General features: G+C 39.1%; 1 long non-coding RNA gene across 1 annotated transcript in view; it reads right to left on the bottom strand.

Moving 5' to 3' along the window:
* LOC128561215 (uncharacterized) overlaps positions 1-20,637 on the bottom strand; it is a 183,486-nt gene extending 162,849 nt beyond the window's left edge. Inside the window, exon 1 of the long non-coding RNA XR_008373236.1 lies at positions 20,563-20,637. This is a non-coding gene — a long non-coding RNA (uncharacterized LOC128561215). The remainder of the gene's footprint in view (positions 1-20,562) is intronic.
* Positions 20,638-21,507: the final 870 nt, after the last annotated feature.

Genomic DNA, 21,507 nt, shown 5'->3' with positions numbered 1-21,507 from the left:
AGTCAGCCAGCCCATGCTTCTTCAGTGGAGAATTCAAGCCATTCACATTTGTTAAGAGAATTGATAAGTGGGATGGAGTTCTGTTCATCTTGTTTGGAGATCTGTTACCCTAGTTTATCACTTGGGCCACTGTGGAAGCTGGGCTTTGACCTTTAGTTTCTGAGTATGTCGACTGGTGGTCCATTGTGTTGGTCTGTGTATATTACAGGTCTGAGTACTTCCTACAGAGAAGGTTTTATAGTGGCAAATTCCTTTATGTTTGCTTGTCAGTAAAATATTTGATCTCTCCATCAAATATGGAACTTAGTTTTGCAGGATACCAAGTACTAGGCTGGCAATTATTTTGTTTCAGAAGATTGAAGGTGGGAGCCCACTCTCTTCTGGCTTTTAAAGTTTCAAATGAGAAGTCTGCTACCACCCTTTACCCTGCTGCGTTTGCCCTTGTAAGTAAGCTGCTGCTTATGCCTGGTTGCTTGCAGTATTTTCCTTTCATTTTAACTTTGGCCAGGTTAATTGTATCTAGGAAATGCTCCATTTAAATTGAGCCGACCTGCGATTTGATATCCATTTCAAATGACAGATGAGGCTGAAGGCAAGAGAATTGCTTAAGCCCAAGAGTTTGAGGTTTTAGAAGGTGTATGTCTGAGTCTTTGGCAATGCTTGGAAATTTTTCAGTTGTAATATCAACCACAAGGCTTGCAAGCCATTGGGACTCTCTTCTTCTCCTTTAGGGATACCTGTAATTCATGTTTGTCTGCTTCATGTAGTTCCATTATTCTTTAAAAGATTGTTCTGCTTATACTCTCCTCTCTTCTTTTCTGCCTCTTTAAATGACTGGGTTAGCTTAAAAGCTTTGTTTTCAAACTCTGAGTCTCTTTCCTCTCCATAGTTTAATCCATTGTTGAAGCTTTCTACTGTGTTTTGAAACTGTCTGAATAACTCCTTCAATTCTTTAAGCTCTATGATATCCTTTCTAATTTTGACCAAGTCCTTGGAGAATTTGTCTTGTCTTTTGTTCATCTCTTTGGTCATTTTTTGGATTTCCTTTAGTGTTTTTCTACTTTCCTTTCAATTCCCTTCATCATTTCATTTCTGTCATTTATGTGATTTCTTTATAGTTGGGATTTTCTGTGTTAACAGCATTATGATCCCTTGCAGGAGTTAATCTGCTCTGATTCTTCATGTTGCCAGTGTTTTTTTTGGTGGTTCCTTCTTATGTGTGGTTTCTTCTTCTTTTTTTCCTTTTCCTCCTTAACTTCTCTTACTTTCTCTTTTCCTTTGATCTCCTTTGCCTTTATGCTTTGACATTGAAATTGCTCTTTGGGCAAGACATGACTGCAAGAGGGACTTTACCTAACAATTGCAATCAGTGTAACTGGCTTATTGTACCCTCAATGAATCCCCAACAATAAAAAAAAAAAAAAGAAAGAAATTGCTCTTTGGTACAGGGAAGAAAGGGAGAGAAAAGAAAAGAAGAGAGAGGCAGCAACCATAGTTCAGTGGGTAGGGTGCCAGCCACATACACCAAGGCTGGTAGGTTTGAACCCAGCCCAGGCAGGCTAAAACAACAATGACATCTGCAACAACAACAACAACAACAAAAACAGCCAGACATTGTAGTGGGTGCCTGTAGTCCCAGCTACTTGGGAGGCTGAGGCAAGAGAATTGTTTAAGCCCAAGAGTTTGAGGTTGCTGTGAGCTGTAACACCACACCACTCTACCCAGGGTGACAGCTTGATACTCTGTCTCAAAGAAAAAAAAAATAGTGAGAGAGAGAGAGAGAGAAAGGAAAATAATAATAATTGGTAAAAAATTAAGCAAACCAAAAAAGTGTATGTGTGTATATATAAAAGGTTAATATAGTCTTCTTTGGTGCTCTGCAAAAGATAACAAAAGGAAAAGAGAAAAAGAAGTTTTAATTGTAATTACTATTAACTTAGGCATCTAGAATTAAAAAAAAAGTTAGCCCCACCCCCCTCCCACATCAAAATTGAGTACATAGGATTCATGTTTCTCCATTCTTGTGATGCTTTACTAAGAATAATGTCTTCCACTTCCATCCAGGTTAATACGAAGGATGTAAAGTCTCCATTTTTTTTAATGGCTGAATAGTATTCCATGGTATACATATACCACAGTTTGTTAATCCATTCCTGGGTTGGTGGGCATTTAGGCTGTTTCCACATTTTGGCGATTGTAAATTGAGCTGCAATAAACAGTCTAGTACAAGTGTCCTTATGATAAAAGGATTTTTTCCTTCTGGGTAGATGCCCAGGAACGGGATTGCAGGATCAAATGGGAGGTCTAGGTTGAGTGCTTTGAGGTTTCTCCATACTTCCTTCCAGAAAGGTTGTAGTAGTTTGCAGTCCCACCAGCAGTGTAAAAGTGTTCCCTTCTCTCCACATCCACGCCAGCATCTGCAGTTTTGAGATTTTGTGATGTGGGCCATTCTCACCGGGGTTAGATGATATCTCGGGGTTGTTTTGATTTGCATTTCTCTAATATATAGAGATGATGAATATTTTTTCGTGTGTTTGTTAGCCATTCATCTGTCATCTTTAGAGAAAGTTCTATTCATGTCTCTTGCCCATTGATATATGGGATTGTTGGCTTTTTTCATGTGGATTAATTTGAGTTCTCTATAGATCCTAGTTATCAAGCTTTTGTCTGATTGAAAATATGCAAATATCCTTTCCCATTGTGTAGGTTGTCTCTTTGCTTTGGTTATTGTCTCCTTAGCTGTACAGAAGCTTTTCAGTTTAATGAAGTCCCATTTGTTTATTTTTGTTGTTGCAATTGCCATGGCAGTCTTCTTCATGAAGTCTTTCCCCAGGCCAATATCTTCCAGTGTTTTTCCTATGCTTTCTTTGAGGATTTTTATTGTTTCATGCCTTAAATTTAGGTCCTTTATCCATCTTGAATCAATGGGGTGGGGCCTTGGTGTGTGTCACACTTTATGGGGGCAAGACATGATTGCAAGAGGGACTTTACCTAACAATTGCAATCAGTGTAACCTGGCTTATTGTACCCTCAATGAATCTCCAACAATAAAAAAAAAAGTTAGCAAGAACACTAGGTGGTGCTACAGTATTGGGGGGGGCGGGGAAATGGCCACTTCTGAATGTGCTGGTCTGAATGATTTTCAGGTGGCTTCCATAAAGATTGGGTCTGTCTTCTCTGTTTTATTCTGGGTGTGGTAGCTATGTAAGAGCTGAAGCCCCAGGAAGTGGTGCTGCAATCCTGGAGAGTATGCCGGATGCTTGCAGGGGTCCTCAAACTTTTTTAACAGAGGGCCAGTTCACTGCCCCTCATACGGTTGGAGGGTCGGACTATAGTTTAAAAAAAAAAAAAACTATGAACAAATTCCTATGCACACTGCACATATCTTATTTTGAAGTAAAAAAACAAAATGGGAACAAATACAATCACACCGCCTCATGTGGCCCACGGGCCACAGTTTGAGGACCCCTGCCCCAGTTCTGTGGTCAGAGTGCTATAGGATGTTTTTTGAGGCGTGGGATGTGCCTCTGTGATACAAATGGTACTTAGAAATTAAAAGAGGGTCCAATATGGAACGCAAAATCTCCCCATATGGTCCACAGCACTGTGGGATCAGCCCAAAGATGGCTGCCTAAGCTGGGGAGGTACAGCCAAGGCCAACCATACCACCAGTCCCTAGAAAGCCATGTTAAGTTGGACCCCATGGGTATCAGCCCACTCAGGGCCTCAGCAGTCTCTGCTCCATTCCTGTGACTTGCTGAAGTGGGATGGCAAGATGCCAGGCAGCCAGGTTTCCTGCTGACCAGACTCCATGAACCCATCTGTGCACCAGGCAGGGAAGTGCCCAGCTAAGCCACTGGCTCCATCTCAAAAAAGCCACAGTTAGTCTGCACTCTGTCTGTCCCTCTGCAAAAGGGCCAATTTTTGTGCCCCCAACAGTCCAGTCAGTCCCTAGTTCCTATTCATTTCACACTATACCTTCTTCCGGAGGGATAGGGCCACCCAGAATTAGAGCCAGTTCTTGGTCTCTCTCCACAGGGCACCACAGAGAGTGGAGGAGATTCTCCAGTAGGCTTAATCCCACAGAGATTCCATGTGTAAGCTTTGTCCCTGGGTTGCCAGACTTCCCTGCACCTGCTTTCCCTTCTGGCCTTCCTGTCTTTGTCTCTCCTGGTATCCCACACTGTCACTCTGTGCTTTCACAATGCTGTTTCCGGATGAGATGATCTAGACAGAGGAGACTGGTCCCTACTGTCTCCAACCTTACCAAGAGTGGCTGACGAGAAGATGTCTCTAAACCACCTTGGAGCCCCTTAATGTGGGTATTTTCAAATATTGCTATAGAAAGTTAAAATCTATTCTATTGTAAATAGAATATTTATTATGATATTCTATAGAACATTTATTTTTCTTTTTTTTTTTTTTTTTATTGTTGGGGATTCATTGAGGGTACAATAAGCCAGGTTACACTGATTGCAATTGTTAGGTAAAGTCCCTCTTGCAATCATGTCTTGCCCCCATAAAGTGTGACACACACCAAGGAGAATATTTATTTTTCTTTTTGGAGACAGAGGTTCTCTTTGCTGTTGGATTTGAGTATAGTAGTGTGATATCAGCTCACTGCAACCTCAAATTCCTGGGCTAATGTGAACCTTCTACCTTAGCCTCCTGAGTACCTGGGACTACAGGCATGCACCACCATACCCAGCTAACTTTCTCTTTCTCTTCTCTTTCTTTTCTCCTCTTCTCTCCTCTCCTCTCCCCTCCCGTCCCCTCCCCTCCCCTTCTCTTTCTTTCTTTCTTTCTTTCTGTTCTCTTTTCAGAGATGGTGTCTCACTATGTTCCTCAGGCTGGTTTTGAACTCCTCATCACAAGGTATCCTCCTGCCTCAGCCTCCCAAAGTTCTAGTATTACAGGCATGAGTAACCACACCTAGCATTATAGAATATATATTTATCTATTCTATTCTAAAGTTCTGTTTGCTGTTACTAAATTCCTTCTCCAACTCTTCATTTTGCACCTCATCCCACAACCTGCTCTAGGTTTTCAGACTACTTAGCACACACATAGTGTCATAATTTTTCTTTCTAGCTATCTTTATTTTTTTTTTTAATTTTTTTATTAAATCATAACTGTATATAATGATATGATTATGGGGCATCATACACTCACTACATAAACCATTTGACACATTTTTATCACAGTGGTTAACATAGCCTTTCTGGCGTTATCTCAGTTACTGTGCCAAAACATTTACATTCTACATTTACCAAGTTTCGCAAATACCCCTGTAATATGCACCACAGGTGTGATCCCACCGATTCCCCTCCCTCTACCCACCCCCCCCTTTCCCACTTCCCCCTATTGTTAAGTTGTAGCTGGGTTATAGCTTTCATGTGAGAGTCCCAAATTAGTTTCATAGTAGGGCTGTGTACATTGGGTACTTTTTCTTCCATTCTTGGGATACTTTACTAAGAAGAATATGTTCCAGCTCCATCCATGTAAACATGAAAGAGGTAAAGTCTCCATCTTTCTTTAAGGCTGCATAGTATTCCATGGTATACATATACCACAATTTATTAATCCATTCGTGGATCGATGGGCACTTGGGCTTTTTCCATGACTTAGCTATTATGAATTGGGCTGCAATAAACATTCTGGTACAAATATCTTTGTTATGTTGTGATTTTTGGTCTTCTGGGTATATGCCCAGCAGAGGAATTACAGGATTGAATGGCAGATCTATTTTTAGATCTCTGAGTGTTCTCCATATATCTTTCCAAAAGGAATGTATTAATTTGCATTCCCACCAGCAGTGCAGAAGTGTTCCCTTTTCTCCGCATCCACGCCAACATCTCTGGTCTTGAGATTTTGTGATATAGGCTAGTCTCATTGGAGTTAGATGATATCTCAAAGTAGTTTTGATTTGCATTTCTCTGATGATTAAAGATGATGAGCATTTTTTCATATGTCTGAAGGCCGTGCGCCTGTCTTCTTCAGAGAAGTTTCTCTTCAAATCCCTTGCCCAGCCTGCGATGGGATCCCTTGTTTTTTTCTTGCTGATGCGTTTGAGTTCTCTGTGGATTCTGGTTATTAAACCTTTGTCAGAGTTATACCCTGCAAATATCTTCTCCCATTCTTAGGGCTGTCTGCTTGCTCTGCTTACTGTGTTCTTAGCTGTGCAGAAGCTTTTTAGTTTGATCAAGTCCCAGTAGTGTATTTTTGAAGCTGCTTCAATTGCCCGGGGGGTTCTCCTCATGAAATGCTCACCCAGACCAATTTCTTCAAGGGTTTTCCCTACATTCTCCTCTAGTATTTTTATAGTTTCATGTCTTAAGTTTAAATCTTTAATCCAATGAGAGTCTATCTTAGTTAATGGTGAAAGGTGTGGGTCCAATTTCAGTCTTCTGCAGGTTGCCAGCCAGTTCACCCAGCACCATTTGTTAAATAGGGAATCTTTTCCCCACTGAATGTTTTTAATTGGCTTGTCAAAAATCAAATAGCGGTAAGTAGCTGGATTCATCTCTTGGTTCTCTATTCTATTCCAGATATCTACTTCTCTGTTTTTGTGCCAATACCATGCTGTTTTGATCACTATCGATTTGTAGTAAAGTCTGAGGTCTGGTAGTGTGATTCCTCCTGTTTTGTTTTTATTTCTGAGTAATGTCTTGGCTATTCGAGGTTTTTTCTGATTCCATATAAAACGAAGTAATGTTTTTTCAAGATCTTTAAAATATGACAGTGGAGCTTTAATAGGGAGTGCATTGAAATTATATATTGCTTTGGGTAGTATGGACATTTTGATAATGTTGATTCTTCCTAGCCATGAGCATGGTATGTTTTTCCATTTGTTAACATTTTCAGCTATTTCTTTTCTTAGAGTTTCATAGTTCTCTTTATAGAGATCTTTCACGTCTTTTGTTAGGTAAATTCCCAAATATTTCATCTTCTTTGGCACTACTGTGAATGGGATAGAGTCCTTAACTGTTTTTTCAATTTGACTGTTGTTGGTGTATATAAAGGCTACCGATTTATGAATGTTGATTTTGTAACCTGAGACGCTGCTGTATTCCTTGATCACTTCTAGGAGTTTTGTAGTAGAGTCCCTAGTGTACTAGCTATCTTTAGATCTCACCATTTTGCCAACTCATTTAATACAAGAAATGAAGGATTTGGGCTGAGGATAATTCTGACAGCCCACAATATTCTTTCTTAGGCCCATGTAAATTATGAGAGATCTGGAGAAAAAGGAGATATTTCGATCTGTGGTAGAAATTCTGATGTTTCCCTCAGAAACTTTGGAGTCAGATCTTGGTACTATTCATTATTAACTGCATTAGAGATGCCAGTCCTTGTCTTACTGTTTCTTCCAGTTATCTTGTAATTTCTTACATCAGTAATAAAAAATTAATACACCCTCTTGCAAACATGGCCATCTAAGGTTGATGGGTATTCAGGTCTTCCTCTCCAACCTCAGCCTGAAAAGGCTCTCCAATGTTAAGAACCAAAAAAATTAGACTGGGTCTGTCATAATCCAAGATAATCTCCCCATCTCAAAATCCTTAATTTAATCACATCTACAAAATCTCTTTTGCCATGTAAAGCAACATATTTATAGGTTCTAAGGATTTGTTTTGGTTTTTTTTGTTTTGTTTTGTTTTGTTTTGTTTTTTGAGACAGAGTCTCACTATGTGAGCCCTCAGTAGAGTGCTGTGGCATCACAGCTCACATCAACCTCAAACTCTTGGGCTTAAGCAATTCTCTTGCCTTCAGCCTCCCATGTAGCTGGAACTAAAGGTGCCTGCCACAATGCCCAGCTATTTTTTTGTTGTTATAGTTGTTATTGTTGTTTGGCAGGCCCTGGCCAGGTTCAAACCCGCCAGCCCCAATGTATGTGGCTGGCATCCTAGCTGCTGAGCTACAGGCGCCAAGCCAGGTTCTAAGGATTTGGAGTGGACATATTTAGAGACCATTATTCTGCCTATCACACAGGGAACCCATAACCTAAACTCAACAAAGGCTATCCTTTCTTTAAATGATCTGAATTTAGAAGATGAAGTGTAAGAAGTGTAAGATAGAATTGGAAGTGTAAGATAGAATTGAGCCTGCTTATGCGGATGGGAAGAGAGAGGGAGAGAGAGAAAGAAAGAAACGGAAGTGAGGTCCTTACTGATTGTGATAGGTTTACCTTTGGACATTCCAGAGGTTGTTCCAGGCCTGCCTCAAGAATGCAGGGCAAAGAATAAGAATACTTTCCAGATGATATTAAGAAAGACATCCTGACATAGAAATGGTCCCAACGTGATTTTGGTGGTTCATGGCCACTTGTTCGTGAAGTGATTGATGGAAGCTTGCATGTGGATAACAGGGTTCCAAATGTTCTTAAACTCTGAAAACAAAATGGAGAGGCTACAGTTCCCTCAAGTGCTAGGGCTATAGGTATAGGAGAGGAGTAAAATATATGAAAGGGGGTATTAAGAAGAAAATAAATTTATTCCAAGATACATTTGGAATGTATCTTGTGCCAGGCTCTAAGCTGGGTGCTCAGTCAGCGCGGAGTGGACCTGCATGGAGCAGAAATGCTGGGGATGGTGACACCTTTGCTGTGATTGGTTGGGTGTCTGATGCTCTACTGTTAAGAGGAGAGTGCCGGACCAGGCGCGTTCCTCCGGCTCCTGGCTCTCTCCAGCCTACCTCATGTGTCCTGCTTCCTCAGTCCTGTTCCCTTCTAACTACAGCCTGAAGATTCAAAGTTGGAGCTTAGTGCAAAGGGAATGCAGAACTCTGAATGACCTGAGTGAGCCTGAAGGAGAAATATGAAGTCTCAGAAGAAAAAGAAAAAAGATAGAGATTTATATATTGTGAAATATTTAACCTAATCAAGATATTATCTGAAATTGGCACATTACAATGTCAAGTTTTCAAGTGCTGATTCAGTGCCCTTTTCCTTTTAAAGTAATGTTGATTGAGTGATACAGCAGGTGTGCAGTTTAAAGACTCCAGAGAGCATGTTTAGAATTGAGTAATATTTCTGCTTTGCTGACTAAGGAAAGGATTCGTTGAAATCTCTTAGAATACAGAGGACAGAAAACACATAAGTACAGCAGGAAAAGTACACACAAGAATCTCAATGTGGAACCAAAATCTCTGCAAATGTAAGGGATAAAGTAATAAGAAGAATGGCTTAATATTTATATTGAAGTTAGGAATACCATTTACTATTTTGACTTACATTACAAAAACAGCATTTCTAAATATCTCTAAGACGTACAGCATCTTATCATCTTTCTTCTGTACCTCCTTCCTCAGTCCTCCTTCCTACCTGTGCCATGTGGATTTATTGACAATTTGTTCCAAACTAAATGACTGATGCAATAAAGCTAAGATCAGAAAAGTCTCTAAACATGAAGTTATCTTTATATAAAGGTGATACTTTGAGGTCTTGTACACAGTATACCTGAAAGTTCAAACCAACAAATTGTTTTACAGACGTGTAAGGGTTTGGGATCAGAGGGCTTTGAATCATTTCTCTGAAATTTCATATCAATCACTAAAACACATCAAGTAAAAGCATAAGAAATGTCATAAGTAAGCAAGGCAAATAATATGAGTATGAAAATTCCTATTATACATATTTCAACATTATTAACAAAATTTCCACAGAGCTTCTACATAGCAGCATACTTGTCCTAAAAAAACTCAGCATAATCCTTATAACAAATGAACACCAATGCACTTTTGTTACCTACATACAAGCTTCCATCACTTCTTGAACATATGGCTTTATGAACCACCAGAAAAACTCTGGGACAATTTAGCAGGATTGAAAATATATTATGCTTCAATTTCATGTAGATACATGCTTATGAGTAAAACACATATATACACATCCATGGAGAGTATACACATTCAATGCATAAAACATATTTTACTTAGCTCCAAAACCATTGTTGGTGTTTCCAGTACATTTGTTGTGCTAGAAGTTGATTACATAGCCATAGCAATTTAAGTCAGAATTTCTACAATTTTTAAGCAGATATAAAGGCACAGTACTAGGTAAACAAGTGACCGATACTCATTTTTTTATTCCAACTCTCTTTATTTCAAATTCTTTCTCATTAGCACTTATAGTTGACTATTAAATTCCAAGTGAAGTAGAAAAATGACTGGCAAAAAGAAAAATTAAATGCACTAGAGCCTGGCTGGAAAAGAAAAAACAATAAAGATCTCAAAAGGAAAAAGCATAAATATTGGTGAAGAGAACAGGGGATTAAATAGGTCCTAATTCCTTTCCACTTATAGATCACGTCAGACAGTACTAGTCCTTTGCTTAACCCCTTCAGTCTTCACTAGGCTTGCACTCCTTCCAAAGTCAGCAGTGACTCAGAGACGTCTTGAGAAGCCTTGAATAGAATAAAGCATATAGAACTTGGCACATAGTAAAAGATAAATAAATGTTAGCAATTAATACTGTCATATTATTTATCTTTTTTTTTGGCCAGGGCCAGGTTCAAACCTGCCACCCTTGGTATAGGAGGCCAGCACCCTACTCCCCGAGACACAGGCGCCTCCCATTATTTATCTTTTGAATAAGGCATTTAAGGACACCACCGATTAAGGAAGAAATAGAACTTTGGAATCAACCAATACTGAGTTCTACCTTTGATCTACCAATTATTAGCCATGTGATCATGGAAGAATTGCTCATGCATTCTGAGCCTCAGTCTTTGCATCTGAGAAATAAGACTTTAGATTATTTTTACCATTTTCAAAGCATGACATAGGAAGAACACCAAAAAGTAATATCATGAAAATAAATTGTCAAAAAAGTACATTTCAATTGAATATTTCTCGGCACATTGGAGTGTTTTTCAGTCTCGCTGGAGAGATGTTTTGACTGGTGGTACTTTTACAATAATGAAATGAAAATTAACATGAATAAACATCAATGTTTTTCAACACTGAAGTTCAAGACTAAAAATATTTAAGTAAATTTCATTCCTAAGAGTAACTATTATTAAGCTACACTGGATGAAGATTTAAACCCAGTTTTCCTAAATAGAAGGAAAAAAGAAGAAAACGTCACTCTTTAATTTTGATTTCTGCATTTCATGACATAAATCTAACTCAAAAAAGTCTCTACATATAAAACAGATGGCAAAATAGGGCACGTATGCTAAGTTCCAAAGTCTATAAACAAAAAGCACCTCATTAGTAATGTGTAGAGAAAGCTAAAGGGCAGGAGAGCAGACCTATAGGGAGTGGGGGAGAAGCACTCCTAGTCAGGCAGGACAGAAGAGAACCAGAGAGAATTGCTGAAGTGAAACATTAAGTCAGGGTGGGGGGAACAGGATTATATAAACACACACTGCATCTGTTTGTAAACCAAATAAATATTGGCAAGATAAAACTTCATGCACTGACCCACGGTTTTAAGCAGACAATCACTTCCAGGACTGCAATTAGGAAATACTAAGAATAAATATCTTTAGCAGAAAAATAATTATGTGAGTTATTTGAATACCCTGAAATTCAACTTTACCTGAATATCTTATTATGATTTGATCCTATTTCTCTCTCCTTTTATATTATTGGTTTGCACATCAAAAAATATTTCTGTAAACTAGTAATAATTCATGTTGTATTTATGAATTACTTATTTTCCACAAATTGTGCAAAATTTTGCCAATACCAACATGCTTCTGTATATGCATGTCCTTCTTCCCTGTGTCCCTGGGTATCCTCTCCTCTTCTGAGAAGGACTCTAGTTATATTGGTTTAGAGCCCACCCTAAATCAATATGATCTCATTTTATCTTAACTAATTATATCTGCAAAAACCCTATTTCCAATTAAGACCACATTCTGAGATTCCAGGTAGACACAAACTTGGAGAGACACTATTCAACCCAGTATTGTCTTCCCTCTGTCCCCCCGATTCACATTCATCCTCTGTCCCATGTGAGAAACACACTCACTCCATCCCAACACTCCCCCAAATCTTAATCTATTCAAGCATTCACTCTATTCTTGAGTTGAAGATATAAAAGTCCCATCTGTATATCTTCCACTCAAGTTCCAGATCTCATCATCCAAATAAGGTATGGGTCAGACTCCAAATATGATTCATGTGGCATAAAATCCCTCTCCATCTGTGGGCCTATAAAACAAGAAAGCAAGTTTCCCTGTCTCCTCGAAAATAAGACATCCTCCTAAAATAAGACCTACCTACAGGAAAGATAAGACGTCCCCTGAAAATAAGACCTAGCGCATCTTTGGGAGCACACCTTAAAATAAGACACTGTCTTATTTTCAGGAAAACAGGGTATCTGTTTCCAAAGTACAATGGTAGAACAGGAATCGGATACATTTCCATTCTGAAAGGGAGAAAATGTAAAGAATAAAGGAATCTCGGGTCTAAAGAAAGTTCACAACCCAGCAGGAAAGATTCCATTAGGTTTCAAGGCCGGAGAATAATTCTCCATGATTCAATCTACCACCAGGTTTCTGAAGGCTCTGCCCTCTGGGCCTATCACTCTGGCTCTGTGTTCACAGTACTACCCTTGAAGTCACTTTTTCTGGAAGGGAAGCACATGTCTTGAAGGGGAACACATTTGCTGCTGATAATTCTATCAGCACATTTCCTGCTGGTAGAATCCCAGAAAAAGCTGACAGCTTTTCCTCACTTCATTCTGTCTCTGGCCCCTTCAGAACAAGCTGACAGTGTATCTGTTGACACACGGTCCTCAAAAACCTCATCAGCCTTTTGTGTATGTCACAAAAGGGATACACACAATTGCACAGGAAGGTTCTCACAGATCCTTCTTGACTCAGATGGCTGACTGGATCCATGAATCATGCATCTGGTATCTCTATCAAAGGTTTGCCCAGCCACATGCTTGGCCTATGTCCAGAGCAACATTATCTGGATCATCAAATGCTGGTTTATTTTTGCTTAAAATTCCTTCCTTTTGTTATTTTTTTCCCTCTTGTTTACTCAAGACAGCAAGGAGAAAACAGGCCACACCTTCCATACTTTGCTTGAACATCCCCTCAGTTAAATATTTATTTAACAAGTTCATTATTGTGGTGGCTCACATCTGTAATCCTAGCACTTTGGGAGGCTGAGGCAGGTAGATTGCTTGAGCTCGGGAGATCAAGACCAGCCTGAGCAAGAGTGAGACCCCATTTCTACTAAAAATAGAAAAAAACTAGCCAGGCATCATGGCAAGCACCTATAGTCCCAGCTACTCAGGAGGCTGAGGCCAGAGAATCAATTGAGCCCAAGAGTTTGAGGTTGCTGTGAGCTATGACACCACAGCACACTACCCCAGGGAGACTGAGTAAGACTCTGTCTCAAGAAAAAAAAAAGTTTATTGTTTACAAGTTCTGCTTTCCAGGCAACATTAGGACACAATTCAGCCACTTATAACAAAGGTCACCTTTCCTCCAGCATCCTAATACCATCTTTCTCATTTTTTTCTGAAACTTCACCAGAAGCACCTTTGAATTCATATTTCTCTTTTTGTTGTTGTTCTTGGGTTCGAACCCGCCACCCTCAGTATATGGGGCTGGCACCCTACTCACTGAGCCACAGGCACTGCCTATGAATTCATATTTCTATACTTATCATTAGGACATGTATGCTTGGTAAGACAACAGAAGCTTTTCCTACCATGCTCCTCACTTCCTTCTGAGTTCATACAGGAATCACTTTTTAACATCCACACTTCTATCAATAATATCTTCAAAACTATCTTTATATCTTTCACTTCAAAGTTATTCCAGCCTCTATCCTTTATCCAATTCCAAAGCCACTTCTGTATTTTTAGGCATTTGTTACAGCAGCACCATACTTTCCCATATCAAAAGCTATCTTAGCTTCTTAGCGCTGCTGTAATAAATTACCATAGACTGGATGACTTAAAATAACAGACATTTACTCTGTGACAATTCTGGAGGCTGGAGGTCCAAAATCAAGGAGTCAGCAGCTGTTGCATGGAGATGGAGTGCTGAGGTGTGAAATAGAATAACATGTGGAGGAGTGAAAGGAAGTGAGGAAAAGGAGAGTATGAATGTAAAGGGGCTTTTCTTAAACTGTATCTTTTCTTAAAATGTTTTATTGTTGTCTTGGCAGTAACAGCCAGACACCTCCTGAATCACTGTGGAAACTTCCTGAAGCTACAAAGTCCCAGTTACCAAGTCAAATCACACATTGGTTCCCAGTGACTCAAATGATAAAGGCAAATTCAAATTGGTCCCATTTAAAAGTCAACTTATAATTTATTCATATTATAAAATTCCAATTATTTCAGGACAATTACAGTTTCTCCAGGCGAAGTAATGGAAACCCAAATTATTAGTATTTGGCCTAAAGTTCCTAGCCCTCAATTCAGAGAGCCACATAAATAACTCTCTTGACTCTCCCAATGGTAGTTGGAAAGATGTGGGGCAATGAAGGGTTTGAGTCTGTTTTCCTTTTTTTTAGACAGAATTTCACTTTGTTGACTTTGGTAGAGTGCCCTGGCATCATATCTCATAGCAACATCAAATTCTTGGGCTCAAGTGATCCTCATGCTTCAACCTCCAAAGTAGCTGGGACCATAGGTGCCCTCCACAATGCCCGGGCTATTTTTAGAGAGAGGGTCTCACTCTTGCTTAGGCTGGTCTCAAACTCCTGGTTCCTTTTTTTTTTTTTTTTTTTACATATATATATTTTTTTATTTTTCATTGTTGGGGATTCATTGAGGGTACAATAAGCCAGGTTTATACTGATTGCATTTGTTAGGTAAAGTCCCTCTTACAATCATGTCTTGCCCCCAGAAGGTGTGGCACACACCAAGGCCCCACCCTCCTCCCTCCTTCTCTTTCTCTGCTTTTCCTTCCCCCCCCATGACCTTAATTGTCATTAATTGTCCTCATATCAAAATTGAGTACATAGGATTCATGCTTCTCCATTGTTGTGATGCTTTACTAAGAATAATGTCTTCCACTTCCATCCAGGTTAATACCAAGGATGTAAAGTATCCATTTTTTTTAATAGCTGAATAGTATTCCATGGTATACATATACCACAGCTTGTTAATCCATTCCTGGGTTGGTGGGCATTTAAGCTGTTTCCACATTTTGGTGATTGTAAATTGAGCTGCAATAAACAGTCTAGTACAAGTGTCCTTATGATAAAAGGATTTTTTTCCTTCTGGGTAGATGCCCAGTAATGGGATTGCAGGATCAAATGGGAGGTCTAGCTTGAGACTCCCTATTCAATAAATGGTGTTGGGACAACTGGATATCCACATGTAAAAGACTGAAACTGGACCCACACCTTTCCCCACTCACAAAAATTGATTCAATATGGATAAAGGACTTAAATTTAAGGCATGAAACAAAAAAAATCCTCAAATAAAGCATAGGAAAAACACTGGAAGATATTGGCCTGGGGAAAGACTTCATGAAGAAGACTTCCATGGCAATTGCAACAACAACAAAAATAAACAAATGGGACTTCATTCAACTGAAAAGCTTCTGTACAGCCAAGGAGACAACAACCAAAGCAAAGAGACAACTACACAATGGGAAAGGATATTTGCATATTTTCAATCAGACAAAAGCTTAATAACTAGGATCTATAGAGAACTCAAATTAATCCACATGAAAAAAGCCAACAATCCCGTATATCAATGGGCAAGAGACATGAATAGAACCTTCTCCTGGTTCCTTTTTAATGGGAGAAAGATAAACATGTTAAAAAGCTGACAAATCACATTGAGAAGAAGATGTTAAGTGCTAAAAAGTATAAGATATACTTTGGAGACAGAGGGGCAGGGTTTGTTAATGAATTTGATATATAGAGAGAAAGGTTTTTGCCTCATGAGCAAATTTTCTTTGTATAACAGCTTCATCTCCTGAAGCAAAGGAAAGTGAATGAAGATAGGGAAATGAAGCTCAGAGATTTGACATGAGTGTTGAAATATTACGACAACTATTTCAGGAAACTAGGCAGTAAGTTGGTTAAGAAAATGTTCAATTGCCAAGCAATGTTGAGGCTTTCTTTAATCTTTGTGATCAATTATAATAGTCCCTCTGTATTTTGGGGTCCTGAAGTTCTTCACCCTTAGATTCAACCAACTGTGGATTAAAAAAAATTTTTTTTTAATAACAATACTACAATAAAAAATGATAAAATAAAAATACAGTATAACTACTATTTACAAAGCATTAACATTGAATTAAGAAATATAGAGATGAGATGATTTAAAGTATACGGGAGGATGCACATAGCTTATATGAAAATACTATGCCATTATTTGTGGATTTTGGTATGACTCCTATTGATAACAAGGAACGACCATATTTACAATGGAATCAATTAACCCTGTAAACTTTCCTCACTTACCTTCAGCTGATCAAGAGTGTCCACATGACCCACCATAATATGTAGCCCTTAAATAGAAGCCCTGCTATGTGCTGGGCACATTGCTAAACATTTAACGTGTGGTAATTCTCTCAATACTAATAATAAGCCTATGAGTTAGGTACTACTATAATGATCCTCACCTTATTGATGGCGAAATGGAGGCACAGAATGGTTGGTTTTCTTGCCTAAGTCACAGCATCTGAGAGACAAAACTAATATTTGAACCCAGGTCAGGGCTGATACCCATGACCTTAACCATTAGGCTTCACTGCTTAATGCAGAAGAGAGGTAAAGTTTTGTTGAAGTTGAATTGATCCAAGTTTCTGCTCCTAGTTCCATTCCTGCCCTCTTTCTTTATTTGGTTATTCATTACTTTCATGGTTTCTGTTGGTCAAATTTTCCCTTCCTTTTCCTATGGTAATTCATGTTGGAGTTTTGAAATTTGGAAACAAAGACTCCTGACTGGTGACACCATTCACTGACATCCCTCAAAAATGTGACTCCCTGAGTGAAGCGGGTTAGGGAGAAACAAGGATTCCACCATCCTTGACTTGGAAGGTAGACTATGGAATAAAGCAGTTAATTGGCACCTGTCATCTCTCAGGACACAGACTATATGCCCATTAAAGCTCTAAATGTAGGCAGCTTTGCAGAGGAAAAAAAAAAAAGACAACTGTTGCAGCCTTTATCAAGACACTAGGGGAGAGGCAAGGGTAAACTGGGCCTTCAGAGAAGGGAAGTTCACAGTAGAACGTTGTTTCATTCCAAGTCACAGTCATTCTTTTCAGACTATTGGGTATCGCATCACCCAAGCTTTGCTGAACAGGAGCAATGTGTAGATTGTGAGTATCTGTGTGGGAGCAGAAGGTGTGGCAACCAGGATACTGCAGAACAAGGTTATCTAAGCAGAGAGAGGAGGGAACAGGCCTGTCCCTTCAGCCCCATCCCAGTACCTCCCTTCTTACCCTACTTTGCCCAGAAAGGTGATGCTTCCCTATATAAAGCACAGCTATCTAAAATGCCTCCTAAGAGCATTCCTGTGGCCAGGTTTCAGAATGACTGAGCCAGATCTATCCACCTCAGCTCCAGTTCACATCTTAACGCATAGCCACAAAATATCCTGGGGGACAGAGCAGGTCCCCAGGCTGTATGCTAAATAGAAATGTGTAAACATGCAATCCTGTAAGAGGACAGGAACCTGAGAGAACTTCTGAATTATTAGCAGATATAAAACCCTTCAAATTAAACAACCGACTAGGAAGTTAAGAAAATTCTGTTGCCGGAAAAGTTCTAAATCTAGAGGGCTATGATTACCAAGAGGTCTCAAATTATTAAGGTATGTTCCTACTATGCTTAGTTGTTGAGGGTTTTTATTATGAAAGGCTGCTATAAGTTGTTGAATTCAGTTTGCTAGTATTTTATTGAGGATGTTTGCGTCTATTATATCTATGTTCATAATGGATATTGGTCTGTAGTTTTCTTCTTGTGTCCTTTTCTGACTTTGGTATCAGTGTGATACGTACTTCATAGAATGTATTTGGGAGGATTCTCTCCTTTTCCAGGTTATGGAATAATTTCTTTAAGGTGGACAAAACCTCTTCTTTGTAGGTCTAACAGAATTCAGCTGTGAATCCATCTGGTATGGGCTATTTTTTTGTGAGGAGATTTTTCATTCCAGCTTTGATCTTCCTACTCATTATTGGTATGTTGAGGAATTCTATTTCTTCCTGAGTGAGTCTTGGGAGCTTGTGTTTTTCCATGAATTTGTCGATTTTCTAATATGTTCGTAGAGATATTCATAGTATTCACAGATGATATTTGGTATTGCTATAGTAATAATTTTAACATCTTCATTTTTCATTTCTGACTGAGCTTATTGGGGTCTTTTTACTTGTTTTCCTGGTTAATCTAGCAAGAGGTCTACTGGGATTTTTATATTTTCATCACTTTTTTGTTTTGTTGATCCTTTGGGGTTTTTTTTTATTCCATTTCATTTAGTTCTGTTCTGAGCTTTGTTATTTCTTTTCTTCTGCTAGTTTGAGTTTACTTTGTTCTTCCTATTCTAATTCCTTGAGATGTGGCATTAGATTGTCAGTTTGTCATTTTTCTGTCCTTTTGATACAGATGTTTAAAGCTATGAATTTTCCCCTTGGGGAACAAGACATTCACATCTGGATTTCTTTATCTGTAAGGTGGGGATGATATCATCTTCATTTATTATCAGACAAGTGCACATTGAAATAAAATGAAAATGCCATGTTATCCAGTTAGATTATCAAAGATTTATTTTTAATTTCAGGTTAATATAAGAGTACAAACAATTAGATTACATTTATTTGTGTTTGTTAGGTTGACTCCAAGTGTCGCTGAGCCCTTCACCCAGGAGGTGTGCCATATATTCCTACATTTTACCCAATATTGAGAGCTTACCAATCCCCTTCCCCATACCTCTTGCTTCCCTTCTTGAATTTATCTGTGTTTTTCTCTCATGTGGGAATGTAGTCATTCATCTGACATTTCATATCAGTATATCAAGATTTTTAATGGCAACACCCAATGCTTCTCCAGCTGTGTAAACTCATGTAGTATTGCTGGAAGAATAAATTGCTGAATGCACATCAATACAAAAAAAATTGATAAAATACAAGATAGTAAGGGAAGAAAAGACAAAAGAACAACAAGATTAATATAAAACAACTAACAAAATGTCAACATATCAACAAACTGGATTACTTAGGAGAAATGGATAAACTCTGAGAAATTCATAGCCCAGCAAGACCAATGATAAGGAAATAAAAAGTTTGAACAGACCTCTAAAGTGAGGGGACTGAATCAGTAATCAAAAACCTCACTACAGGCTCAGTGCCTGTAGCTCAGTGGCTATGGCACCAGCCACATACATGGGAGCTAGTGGGTTCGAATTCAGCCTGGGCCTGCCAAACAATAATGACAACTACAACCAAAAAATAGCCAGGTGTTGTAGCAGGCACCTATAGTCCAGCTACTTAGGAGACTGAGGAAAGAGAATCACTTAAACCCAAGAGTTTGAGGTTGCTGTGAGCTGTGACACCACCGCACTCTACCAAGGGCAACATAGTGAGACTATGTCTTAACAAAAAAAGAAAAAGAAAGCCTCACTACAAGAAAAACTTAGGTACAGGGTATATGTGAAACTTGGTAAACAGTCTGTGAAGCTAGTGAATGATGCCCCATGAATATATCAATGTACACAGCTATGATTTAATAAAAAAAAGAAAGAAAAATTTAGGATTAGATGGCTTTACTAGTGAAATCTATCAACAATTTAAAGAAAAATTAATGCCAATGTTTCTCAAACTATTCAAACAACTGGAGAGGAGTGAACACTTCCAAATTCATGAGATCAGCATTACTCTGATATTAAAGCCAAACAAAGACATCAAAGAAAAAAGTTACAGCCCAGTCCCCCTGATGAATATAGACATAAAAGTTCTCAAAAAAATACTAGTAAAGAGAATCTAATAGCAAATTAAAAGTATCATACCCCATAACCAACTGAGATTTATTCCTGAGATGAAAGGATGATAGTTCAACATACAAAAATCAATTAATGCAATACACCCTATTAACCTTAATAGAACACAGGATAAAAATTACATGATCATCTCAATAGATTCAGCAACAACATTTGACAAATTGTCATGCTAAAAATTCTCAGCAAACTAGAAATAGGAAGTATTAATTGAACATAATAAAAGCCATACATGAAAACCCACAGCTAATATCATACTCAACAGTGAAAAATTAAAAAATTTTCTTCTATGATCAAATATAAAACAAGGATACCCACTCTTGCTACTTCCAACATGGTAGTAGAAGTTCTACCCATGATCGAGGAGGCGGAGCAAGATGGCAGCCGAGTAACAGCTTCCTTGCATCTGGGCACCGTGAGTCTGGGGAGATAGGACTCCAGGCATCTCTGGCTGGTGGGAACTGCCTATCATCACTCCTATGAGGATACAGGGAGTCAGCGAGAGACTTCTGGACCCCAAGAGGAGGACTAAAACCGTGGAAAACCGGCAAGTGGTTGCGTGTGTTCAATCCGTCTAAACCCGCCCACAACTGTAAGTTCAGTAGCAGCGAGACTGCAAACCAGAAAGGCCTTACCTGTGAACTCTTTTGATGTCCTTGGACTTGGCACTGAGTTGAACTGCCTTGGGGAAGGCCTGAGCGGGAGTGCGGAGAACTTTGGCCGTTGTCCAGGGCCCCAGTCTGAGCCGCTGAGCCAGACGGAGCTAATAGTGTTTGGCGGTGGGTCACACGGATCCATTGTCAGTGATCTGCCCCGGCAAGCTCCGCCCTCAGGGTCGCAGAGCTAGAAACGGGTGGGAGCTGGTAACCCAGCAACCAAGTAGCCTAAGGGTGGGGTCTGAGCCGCCTTGCAGCCCTAACCCTCAGGGGCAGAATGAGACCGGTTTTGGCACACTGGGTAAGTGGATAGCCACTTCAGCAGCGATTCCAGCAAGAAAGCTGGGAAAGCTTCTGCTCAGCAAGTTTACAAGTTCAAAGTGCCTTTTAAGTGGGCTGAAGAGAGATTTAGGGTGTCTACCTGCTGGGGTTTTAGAAATCAGCAGCCTCCAGTCGTATCAGAACTGTGACTAACATCTCATACCCCAGAAGACCACGTGTTGCCCAGACAATATTCAATAACATATACAAACTGCTTTGTTTTTGGTTGTGTATTTTTTCTTTTTTTTTTTTTTTGTTTGGTTGTTTTTTTTGTTTGTTTATTTTGACATTGCTGATGTTCTTTTGTTTTTTTAATTTCAATCTTTTCCACACAGATCCCTTTTTCTTTCTCAATTTTCCTAGTTTAATTATAATTTCCCATTGCTGCCTTTTTTAATAATTTCAACTTCATTTTTGCTAGTGTTTCTACCGATATAATTTGGTTTTTCACCCAATTTTATCCCTGTAAAGTTTTCTGTTTGCTTGTTTTGGTTTGATTTATAGCATTTTTGTCTTTCCTCTCTACTTGGTGGAGGTGGGGTACTGTGTCTGATCAGATTAGCAAAGAGCTGCTGACCTCAAGGGAACCACGCAACTGGGCAC

This window comes from Nycticebus coucang, chromosome 1, assembly GCF_027406575.1.
Source record: "Nycticebus coucang isolate mNycCou1 chromosome 1, mNycCou1.pri, whole genome shotgun sequence".
NCBI lineage: Eukaryota > Metazoa > Chordata > Mammalia > Primates > Lorisidae > Nycticebus > Nycticebus coucang.
This window is presented reverse-complemented; position numbering and strand designations above follow the sequence as displayed.